Below are 11,486 nucleotides of genomic sequence, written 5' to 3'. Positions count from 1 at the left end.
TATCCTAATAATAGATAATATTTACTGGGGATATATTATATTCCAGGAAATCTTATGTTTTTAAATGTGATGATAATAATAATAATAACAAAACACAAACTTATGCTTGTTTATGCCAGTCATTGTTCCAACTGTTCCATTCTGTTGTTTTTATTCTGTTGTTCCATTCTGTTGATTTGCTTTAGCTTAATGAAGATTTTTTACCCTAAGTAATTTAATGATTTTATGTAATCCACATGTAGTATGTTCTTTTTTGGCTTCTGTGTGCTGAGCAAGTATTTACTATTCCTTTGCTTATAAGAGAGGAGCTCTGGTGGCATAGTGGTTAAAACATTTGGCCTTGGAGACCCTATGGGGCAGTTCTACTCTATCCTATAGGGTCACTATAAGTCAGAATCAACTCAGTGGTAGTGGGTTTTTTTTGTGAAATTATAGATTATAGATTATAGATGTCTTTTATTTTTATCTTTGTGCTTGTCTATTTTTTCCAAATCACCCACTATGAATATGTTTATAATCAGGAAAAAATAATAAATAAGCATTTTCTTTTACTGGCTAAAGCTAGTAAAATTCATCTGATTTAAATAGCAGCTGCTGAACATTTTGATCAAAGATAACTGTTGCTGTACATTTTGATCAAAGATTCTATAGAAGAATCCTGATTAAAAGGGGGAAAATGCAGACCTGAATTTCAAATTCTCATGGACTGTAGACTTTTGGGAGCCATTGAGACTAGATAAACCCTTGAAACTATTGCCCTGAGATGATCTTTAAACTTTAAACCAAAATATGCCCTGTGATGGTTATATTTGTATGTCAACTTGGCTAGGCCTGGTTGAGTGGCTGGGCAGCTGGATGTAGTATTCCCCATGATGAGACTGGTAATCAACTCCATGGTGGAATCTACTGGGAGCAGCTGAGTAGCTGCCTTTGGGAATGTGGACTGCTTCCTGTATATAAGGGGAAGTTTTGAGAATGGTCTCTAGCCTTTGGCACACTTGGACCCTTCAGGTAGCTGCGTCGTTGCTCAGCAGCCTGGTATGCTCTGCCAACTTTGAGACTTACAATGGACTTAAGTTAATGCCCTGCCATGTGGATTAGTAACATCAGGACTGTGCCTTTTTACTTGGCAACGTTGGGGCTTCTCAGCCTCAGCAGCCAATAGCTCTCTGAGTGAAGAAATGCCTCTAGCTCCAGTGGGCCGGGAGCAGAAGGCAGAGCTGGACCCCAAGGTTAAGGGGCTTTCACCCAGCCCCTAGGGCCTGGCACTTTGAACTTGGACTTAAAGCCTCCAAATTGTAAGAATAAACTCCTGTTTGTTAAGGCCATCCCATTTGTGGTATGTTTCCTGTCAGAGTGGCACTAGGCAACCAGAACATGCCCTGAAGTTAACTTAAAACTGAACAATTGCTTAGCTTAACCAGTAAAAATGCTTTGCCTTGAGTATTATGCTCTTTTAAGAACAAAGTGACAATTGTCAACTCAAAAGGTTAGATAAGAATTTTCAGGGTCAGCGAGTTTATGTTAAAGAGGAAAGAACAATTTGGAAAAGAAGAGTGAGAATGATTGTACAACTTGAAGAATGTAATCAACATCACTGAATTGTACATGTAGAAACTACTGAATTGGTTTCTTCAACAACAAAATAAATAAATAAAATTTTGGGGGAAAATTGACAAAAAATAATAAATAGCAGCTGCCCATCTTCCGTGTCAATCATGTCAATCCATCTCGTTGAAGGCCTTCCCCTCTTTCAACGACTCTCCACCTTACCAGGCATTACATCTTTCTCCAGGGAATGGTCCCTTCTGACAACATGACCAAAGTAGGTGAGACGAAGTCGTACGGTGGCTGCGACAATGGGCTCAAGCAGGGATCATGGAGCTGGCGCGGGATTGTGCGGTGTTTCATTCTGCCATTCACGGGGTCGCTATGAGTTGGAAATGACTCGGCGGCACTTAACAACAACAACAGCCCATCTTCCACTTATATTCAGAGCTAACCTTCTCATCACTGATGTTATCTCATCCAACAACAGTAAGTACCTTCTAATGCAATGAGCAGCATCACAATAAATGGAGAGAAGATTGAGTTTGTCAAAGAATTCACGTTGCTTGGTTTTACAATAGATGCCAACAGAAGCAGCAGTCAGGACATTAGACGACGTGTAGCATTGGGGAAGTCAACTGCGAAGGAACTGTTTCAAGTGCTGAGGAGCAAGGTTATCTCCTTGAGGACTAAGGTGCGCCTGACACAAGCCATGATATTTCCAATCGCCTTGTATGCATGTGAGAGCTGGACAATGAATAAGGAAGACCGAAGAAGAGTTGATGCTTTTGAGTTGTGGTGCTGGTGGAGAATGCTGAAAGTACCATGGACTGCTAAAAGAACTAACAGATCTGTCCTGGAGGAAGTGCAGCCAGAATGCTCCTTGGAAGCAAGAATGGCCAGACTTTGTCTCACCTATTTTGGTTATGTTGTAAGAAGGGACCATTCCCTGGAGAAGGATGTCATGCTTGGTAGGGTGGAGGGTCGATGAAAGAGGGGGAGGCCTTCAATGAGATGGATTGACACGGTGGCTGCAATGATGGGCTCAAGTATAGCAGGGGTTGTGGGGCTGGCACGGGATCAGGCAGTGTTTCGTTCTGCTGTGCATGGGGTCGCTATGAGTCGGAAATGACTCGAAGGCACTTAACAACAACAACAGCTACTCACCAAAGTAGGATATAGAACATTGTCTCTGTGGACTATGTTATGCCAGTTGACTTGTGAGGGTTCTGATTATCCCTAGATATCCCTTGAAACTGTGTCCTAAGTCCCCAAGCCCAGTTACATATTCCCTCAAGGTGTTTAATTATGGTTAATTAGTGCTGGTGGCTCAGTGCCTAAGGCATTTAACTGTTAACAAGAAAGTTAGCAGTTCAAACCCAGCAGCCACTCTGTGGAAGGAAGAAGGGGAAATCTACTTCAGTAAAGATTTACTGCCTTTACCGTAAATCTTGGGGGTTTAATGGGGGTTACTATGAGTAAAAATCAACTTGAAGCCAGTGGGCTTGGTTTTTTGGTTTTTTTTAAAGAAATTCTTAGAACTTTGCCCCCTGTATGTTGTACAATATCCTTGGATATATTTGCAGCACATACAAATATACAGGTGGACATATTCTCTGCCAAACCTATATATTATACTTATGAAAATTCTTCCATTCACCTTCCCAAATCTGTTAACTTACATGTCTACCTGTGTATCTGCTAGTAGATGTTGTTTGCTATTACTATTATTGCATTTGCCTTTTACTCTTTTGCACCTCCCTGTTCCTTTCTTTGCCATTGGTCATATTGTGCTGCCCTGGCACTTCTTATATATTGCCTTTCCCTTTACCCGAGTTAATATACATTTACTCTCTAGTTAGTGATTTATCTGCCTTTCCTATAATTTTCCTGATAACCTTCAAAGAATGCTTCTTTCTATATGAGAAACTTTCCTTGATTTTGATAATAGTGGTCTAGTGCAATATTTGTCCTTTTGTGATTGACTTATTTCTCTCAGCATAACTTCATCCAGGTTCATCCATGTTATGAGGTGCTTCACAGATTCTTTGTTATTCTTTAACATTGCATAGTATTCCATTATGTGTATGTAACATAGCTTACTTCTCCATTCATCTGATGATTGTAGGTTGTTTCCATCTTTTTGCTATTCTGAATAATGCTATAGTGAACATGGATGTTCATATATCTATTCATGTCACAGCTCTTATTTCTCTAGAATATACACCTAGTAGTGGGATTGATGGATCATGTATTTTAGTTTCTGACTTTTTTAGAACATGCCATACCATTTTTCCATAGTAATTGTACCATTTTACTATCCCATCATAAAGGTAAGGGAGTTCTCATCTTTCTACACCCACTCCAGCACTTGTTATTTTGTTTTTTTGAACTTTGCCATTATTTCTGGTGTGAGATGATGTTTTATTGTTGTTTTTATTTGTATCTCTCTAATGGTCCATGAGTATTTCTTCATGTTTGTTAGCTGCCTGTATGCTTTGTATGGTGAAGTGTCTGTTCATGTCTCTGCCCATTTTTTAAATTAGATTGTATGGCTTTTTATTGTTGAGATGTGGAAGATTTCTATAAATTTTAGACATCATTAGTCCCTTATCAGGTAAACTGTTGTCAATTTTTCCCCTCAGTCTGGAGGTTCTCTTTTTGCTCTTTTGGTGTACATAAGTATTTAATTTTTATGAGGTCATGATCATCTAGTTTATGTTCTGCCATTTTTGCCGTTTTGGTTATGTTTGATAACCTATTTATATCCTAAATTAGAGTCCCTAAGTTTGCTCCCATTTTTTCTTTGATGATCTTTATGTATTTTCATTACAGATTTACACTTATGTCTTTGATCTATATTATCTTTTGTAAGATTTTACATTTTATATATGGTGTGAGGTATGGATCCTGTTTCATTTTTCTGCAAATGAATATCCAGTTTTGCTTGCACCATTTGTTAAGACTATCTCTTCCCCATTTAAATGATTTCAGAACTTTTTCAAGCAGATGTCCATTGTTGTTGTTACATGCCTGTCGAGTTGGTTTCCACTCATAGAAACCCTATGTACAACAGAATGAAACACTGCCTGGACTGTGCCAGACTGACAATCCTTGCTATACCAGAACCCAATGTTGTAGTCACTGCATCAGTCCATCTCGTTGAGGACCTTCCCCTTTTTCACTGACCCTCCACTTTACCAAGGATGATGTTCATAGGTGGATTGATTTACTTTGGGGTTCTTAATTCCCTTTCATTAATCTAGGTGTCTATTATACCAATATATGAATGTTTTGACTACAGTGGTTGTGTAGTACATTTTGAAATTGGGAAATGTGAGGCCTCCTAGTTGCTCTTCTTTTTCAGTAGCTCTGCTTATCCAGGGTTCCTTTCTTTTCCATATAAAATTGATTAGTTTTTCCATCTCTTTAGAGAATGATTTAATTTTATTTTTATTATAGCAGTGACATAGATTGCCACAGTGCCTGCAATGACGGGAGCAGATATAGCAAGGATGGTGACAATGGCACAGGACCAGGAAGTGTTTTGCTCTGTTGTACGTAGGATCACTATGAGTCAGAGCTGACTTGATGGCACCGAATAACAGCAGAGGTTACAAAGTGCTATCTCATTGTGGTCTTGATTTTCATTTTTCCTGGTGACTTATGATGCCGAGTATATTTTCTTGTCATTATTGGCCATTTGTATGCATTTTTTGTTTATTTTCTCTGTCCATATTTCATTCAATTATTTGTGTTATTATTATTAAGTGGTGAAAGTTCTTCATATATTCTAGATATAAGTCCATAATCAGATATATGATTTGCAAATATTTTCTCCCATTCTGTAGCTTGTATTTTATTATAAAATATTTTTTATTACTAAGGCACCTGACTGCTAACCAGAGGGCTGGCGGTTCAAACCCACTAGCCACTCCTTGAAAGGAAGATGGGGCAATCTACATCCGTAGTGATACTGCCTTGAAAACCCAAGGAGGGGTCGCTAGGAGTTGGGTCTGACTCGACGGCATGTAACAACAACAACAATAACAATAAAATATTGTTATATTTTATTATTGAAGTATAAATGCTTTTAATTTTGATGAAGTCCAGTTTAATGTATTTTACTTTTTTTGCTTATGATTGTGGTATCATATCAAAGAAATCAGTTGCCAAATCCATGGTCATTAAAGTTTACCCATGTATTCTTCTAAGAGTTGTATAGTTTTAGCCCTTACATTTATCTCTTTGCTTCATTTTCATTTAATTTTCATATACAGTGTGTGTTATGGGTCCAACATTCAACTTCTACATTTGGCTGTTCAATTATGCCAGCACCATTTGCTAAAAAGAAAATCCTTTACCTATTGAATGTTTCGGGCATTCTTGTATAAACTCAATTGATAGTAGATGTATTTCTGGACTCTGAAGTCAATTACACAGATATCTATATCTCCCCTTATGCCAGTGCCGCACTGTTTTGATGACTGTAGCTTTGTAGTTAATTTTGAGGGAACTCTGGTGGTTAATTTTGGTATAGGAAAGTATGAATCCACCAACTTTGTTATTTTCAAGACCTTTTTGGCTTTCTGGGGTCCTTTGCAATTCCATATGAATTTTAGAATTACACACTCAATATCTATAATGAAGCAATCTGGAATTGTGTTAGGAATTATATTGCCTATGTAGATCAACTTGGAGAGTATTGCCACTTTAACAATATTACATTTTCCAAACAATTGGCATATAAAATTTTTCCATTTGTAGTCAATCTCATTATTTTCAATAGTTATATTCTATAAAGTCACTCTGAATACTGAACCATTGGTCCTTGGAATTATGTAAGCTTACATTCTTGTGAGCCTGTGGTTCATTGACCCCTTCCTCACTTGGGCAAGTGTTATGAAGCTCTTTCAGCTCTGATGATAGGTACTCAGGGAGGCACCCCCATCTGCCAGCAAGCTTCTTGCCCATAGGCAGGGTTTCTTGCTTACTCTATGGGCTGGGAAGTCCAATACTCTGTCTCATACAGGTCTCTTGGTTCTGTTACCTGTTTCTGCTGTCTTATCTCTCACATCTCACACTGTCTCAGCAAAATGTTACAGCTCTCTATATATGTCCTGGGTCAAGGAGGTCTAGTGCAGGGATCTCAGGCCCAAATGATGCTGCACACTTGGCTCTTCTTTCTTGATAGTAGTGAGATCCATCTTTCTGCCTCTGCAATGGCTCATTTCAAGCCTGCTAGGATGGAAAAACTGAGCAATGCTCATGGTAGGGTTCTATACAACTTATTTGCATGATGCCATCCCTCAAGGATGCTATGCACCTTATTTATCTTTGCTCCTCAGCACTTGAAAGAGGTCTTTTGCAGCATATTTGCCCAATGATATCTTGACTGCTGCACCATTGGTGTTGATTGTAGAACCAAGTAATATGAAGTCTTTGACAGCTTCAATCTTTTCTCCATCTATGGTGATATTGCTTATTGGTCCAGTTGTGAGGATTTTTGTTTTCTTTATATTGAGGTGTAATCCATACTACAGACTGTAGTCTTTAATCTTCATCAGTAAGTGCTTCAAGTCATCCTCACTTTTATCAAAGTTGTGTTGCCTGCATATTGTAGGTTGTTAATGATTCTTCTTCCAATCATGATGTCACATTCTTCTTCATGTAGTCCAGCTTCTCAGATTATTTTCTCAGCATACAGATTGAACAGTTATGGTGAAAGGATACAACCTTGACACACTCACTTCCTGATTTTAAACCATGTAGTATCCCCTTATTTCGTTAGAATGATAGCCTCCTGGTCTGTGTACAGTTTCTTTGTGAGCACAATTAAGTGTTCTGGAATTCCCATTCTTCTCAATGTTACCCATGATTTGTTATGATCCACACAATCAAATGTTTTTGCATAGTCAATAAAACACAAGTAAACACCTTTCTGATATTCTTTGCTTTGAGCCAAGATCCATCTGACATCAACAGTGATATCCCTTGTTCCATATTCTCTTCTGAATCCAGCTTGCATTTCTGGAAGCTCTCTGTCAATATACTGCAGCAACCTTATTTGAATTATCTTCAGGAAGATTTTACTTGCATGTGGTATTAATGATATTGTTAGATAATTTCCACATTCTGTGGGTTCACCTTTCTTTGGAATGAGTACAAATATGGATCTCTTCCAGTCAGTTGGCCAGGTAGCTGTCTTCCATATCTCTTGGCATAGCTGAGCGAGTGCCTCTAGCATGGCATCTGTTTGTTGACATATCTGACAGGTATTCCATAAATTCCTGGAGCTTTGTTTTTCACAAATTCCTTCAGTGCACCTTTGAAATGTTTATAGTATTACATATAATGTCCTTTCCTTTCTCCCCTAAATGTGAGAATTTTTTAATAGTTCTTTGGGTTTTGTGATAGACTCAAGGAATTCTGGTAGTGAATTGGTTAAACATTTGGCTACTAACCAAAAAGTTGGTAGTTTGAACCCATTAGCTGCTTCAGGGTAGAAAGGCTTCTGTAGAGATTTACAGCCTTGGAAGCTCCATGGGGCAGTTCTGCTCTGTCCTATGAATCATCATCTACTCGATGGCAGTGAGGTCTCTTATGATAGGTTCATATGTTTTAGAATCTCTTTATCTAAATTAGGTTTTTCATTTTTTTGCATTTCAGTAATTGTTTCCTTCTCTTCTTTCAATTTTCCTTCTTTATTTTACTTTCCTGTATTAAGTTTGTTCTTTATTTAGACTCTTGAGCTGAGTTAGCTCATTTTTGATAAATATATTAGGCTGTAATTTACTTTTTTTTTTAATTGCATCTCATACTATTTTATTTAATATTATTATTTCTAAGTATTTTTTTCATTTCTACAGTAATGTGTCAGGAGCTCTGGTAGCATAGTGCCTAAGACACTTGACTGCTAACCAGGAGGCTGGCAGTTCAAACCCACCAGCCACTCCTCGGAAGGAAGGTTGGGCAATCCTACTTCTGTAGTGATAACTGCCTTGGAAACCCAAGGAGGGGTCGCTAGGAGTCGAGGCTGACTCGATGGCAAATAACAACAACAACAACAGTAATGTCATTTCTAATCCTTTTAATATTTAATAGTGTTTTAAAATTTTGAAATATTGTTTTTAAATAACTTTTTATTGTGATTTTGGGGAAAGTTTATAAAGCAAATTGTTTTTCCATTCAGTAATTCATACACATTTTGTTTTGTGACATTGATTGCAATCTCCACAATGAAGCAATACACAATGAAACAATATTCTTCCTGGTTTCTCCCTGTATTTACTGTTTCCATTTGTCCTTCTTTCATATCTCTTCCTGCCTCTTAAGCTTTATGACCAGTCAAATGCTGCCTTTTGGTCTTGTGTGGTTGATTGTTCTAAGGAGTGCATATATCCGTCATGTTATTATTCAACTTATATTCCTGTGACTTGTTTATTCCCTCAAAGTTAAGCCATGGAAATAAGTTCATTTCCAGGCTTCAAGGGTTTCTAAGGACCATAGTCTTGAGGGTTCCACCAAACTCTGTCAGACCAGTAAGCTTGGTCTTTTATTTTTTTTTTTTTTAATGCTGATTCATATTTGTCTCCCATATTATCCAGGATCTCCTATTGTGATCACTTTCAGAGTGGTCAACAGTGTTAGCTGAACATGATCTGATTTTTCTGGTCTTATGGTCCTGAGGGCTGGGGTTTGTGTGGTCCATTAGTCCTTTGGACTAATTGTTTCCTTGTGTCTTTGAATTCCATTATTCTTCTTTGCTCATGATAGGGACAGACTGCACCTTAGATGGCTGCTCCCAGGCTTTTAAGACCCAGTAGGTTTTTACCAAAGTAGGATGCAGAACATTGTCTTTGTGCACTATGTTATGCCAACTGACTTTGAAGTCCCCAAGACTAGGCTCCTTAGCCCTGAGGCCCAGCAACTCATTCCCTTGAGGAGTTTGGTTATGGTTAAGATGTTTTTATAACTTTGCCCCCTGTATGCTCTATTATATTCAACGATATATTTGCAGCACATATAAATACATGAGTGTGGTAGTTAAGGTTATGTGTCAACTTGGTGGGCCTAGTTTTTAGTGGCTGGGCAGCTGGATGTAGTTATTCCCCATGATAAGACAACCCCATGGTGGAATCTACATTGAGCAGCCAAGTAGCTTTCAGTATTGAAGAAGAAGCTTGGAGAAAGGTCTCTGAGATTTTTGGCATGCTTGGACCCTGGATTTAGCCAGATCTTCATTCAGCAGCCTGCCATGTTACCTGCTTATCATGGGACTGTTTCTGGACTTGAATTATTGACCTGCCATGTTGGTTAATGACTGTGCCATTTTACTTGTTGACCTTGGGTTTGTCAGCCTCTGCAGCCAGCAACTGCCTGAGTTAAGAGACACTTTCAGCTCCAATGGGTTGGAAGCAAGAGAGGCCCTGAAGCTCAAGGTTGAGGGGCCTTCACTCAGCCCTTAGAGCTGGCACTTTGAACTCAGACTTCCTGTCTTCTAAACTGTAAGAGAATAAACTCTTGTTTGTTCAAGCTGTATATTAGTGGATCCAGTAAGATGGTGGACTAGGCAGAAAGACTGCACAGACCCTATTCAACAGAGAAAAGGGCAACCAATTAACACAGACACAAAAGATACTCCTGGACCCCTGAGCCTTGAAGGGAAGGATATAGAAGTGGACTAAACCCCAATTAGCAGAAGAATTTGCATGAAAATATCAAAAAAGGAGACATATGGAGCTGCAATCTGGCAGCGATCCTGATGGCATGGCACAGACAGCTGGGAGATTCCCAAATGCTGGTAGGACCTAAGAATTAACCTAAAAATCAGCCCTGCTAGCCAGGGATGGCACAGAGGACTGCTCTGGTGGCTGGGTAATAAACGGAGAAAGTGAAGAGAAAGGCGGGATGACCTGTGGACTTTTGATTGTCCAGAGGGTGCCTCCATTTTCAATGTTCACAAGCTGCTTGACCATTTTGGACATTTAAAGAGACAGCACTCTCCCAGATTCCAGGGGCTAAAGAACATGTTCTGCTTGCCATCAACCCCAAGGACACTCCGGACCTGCAAGCCTGCAAAGGTGTGACATTCCTCTTGTTACTCTTATACCCCACACCCACTTGGTGAACGGAGGTGTGGCCATCCCCCACTCCCACCCACCTTCTGAGCCAAAAGGAACTCCATCCCACTCTGTGTGTACAGATGGAGCCTGGGTGCCCTGCCCTGTCCTCCACCGATATTTTTATTTTTTCTCTTTTTTTATTTTTATTTTTTTTCTTTTTCACTTTCTTTTTCCTGGACTTTAGTTTGCGTATATTTGTCTGTTTTAAAACTACTATTTTCATTAATACTTTTGTCTTTTTACTATTATTCTTTAGTCTTCACCTCCCAGGTCCTAGGTATCAGGTTTTTTTTTTTTTTTTCTTTTCCCTGTTCCTGGTTGGGAAAAAAAAAAAAAATTAATTTAATTTTCCCCCCATTTTTCTCATAGTTAATCCTGTTCCTTGTTTTACTTTTTGCATTTTTCCCATTTTTTTCATTATTCTCCTTCTCTACCTTTTTCCTCTTAGTGCCCTATCCCCAGATATTGCAGGTTTTCTTGCTTTTCTTCTTCTTTTCTCCTTTTTTCTTTTTTTGGTTACTGTTCCTGTCTGATTACATGGTGTGTATTTTGTCCATGTGCTTTTAGTTTTTTGATCATTAATTAATTTTAATTTTGTCTGAGTGGGGCACAACAACAGTCCCCATAAGACACAACTACACACACATGTCCTGCAATTTTACTTACTGAGCGAGAGCCACTACCTCCTTCTCCACCAATGGGCCAAGGATAAAAAGCCACCAACAAGGGCCTGAATCACCCTTGGCTGCTCTTCACAAACAGTTAACAGAGACCTAAATACAAAAATGCCACGATGTCTCAGAGACAACAGAC

General features: G+C 38.8%; 1 protein-coding gene across 1 annotated transcript in view; it reads left to right on the top strand.

Annotated features, from left to right (window-relative positions):
* LOC103199617 (zona pellucida binding protein) overlaps window positions 1-11,486 on the top strand; it is a 334,522-nt gene that overhangs the window by 76,045 nt on the left and 246,991 nt on the right. The gene's annotated exons all lie outside the window — the stretch shown is intronic.

This window comes from Orycteropus afer, unplaced genomic scaffold (genome assembly GCF_000298275.1).
Source record: "Orycteropus afer afer isolate SDZICR_OR568_19922 unplaced genomic scaffold, OryAfe1.0 scaffold00115, whole genome shotgun sequence".
Taxonomy (NCBI): domain Eukaryota; kingdom Metazoa; phylum Chordata; class Mammalia; order Tubulidentata; family Orycteropodidae; genus Orycteropus; species Orycteropus afer.
This window is presented reverse-complemented; position numbering and strand designations above follow the sequence as displayed.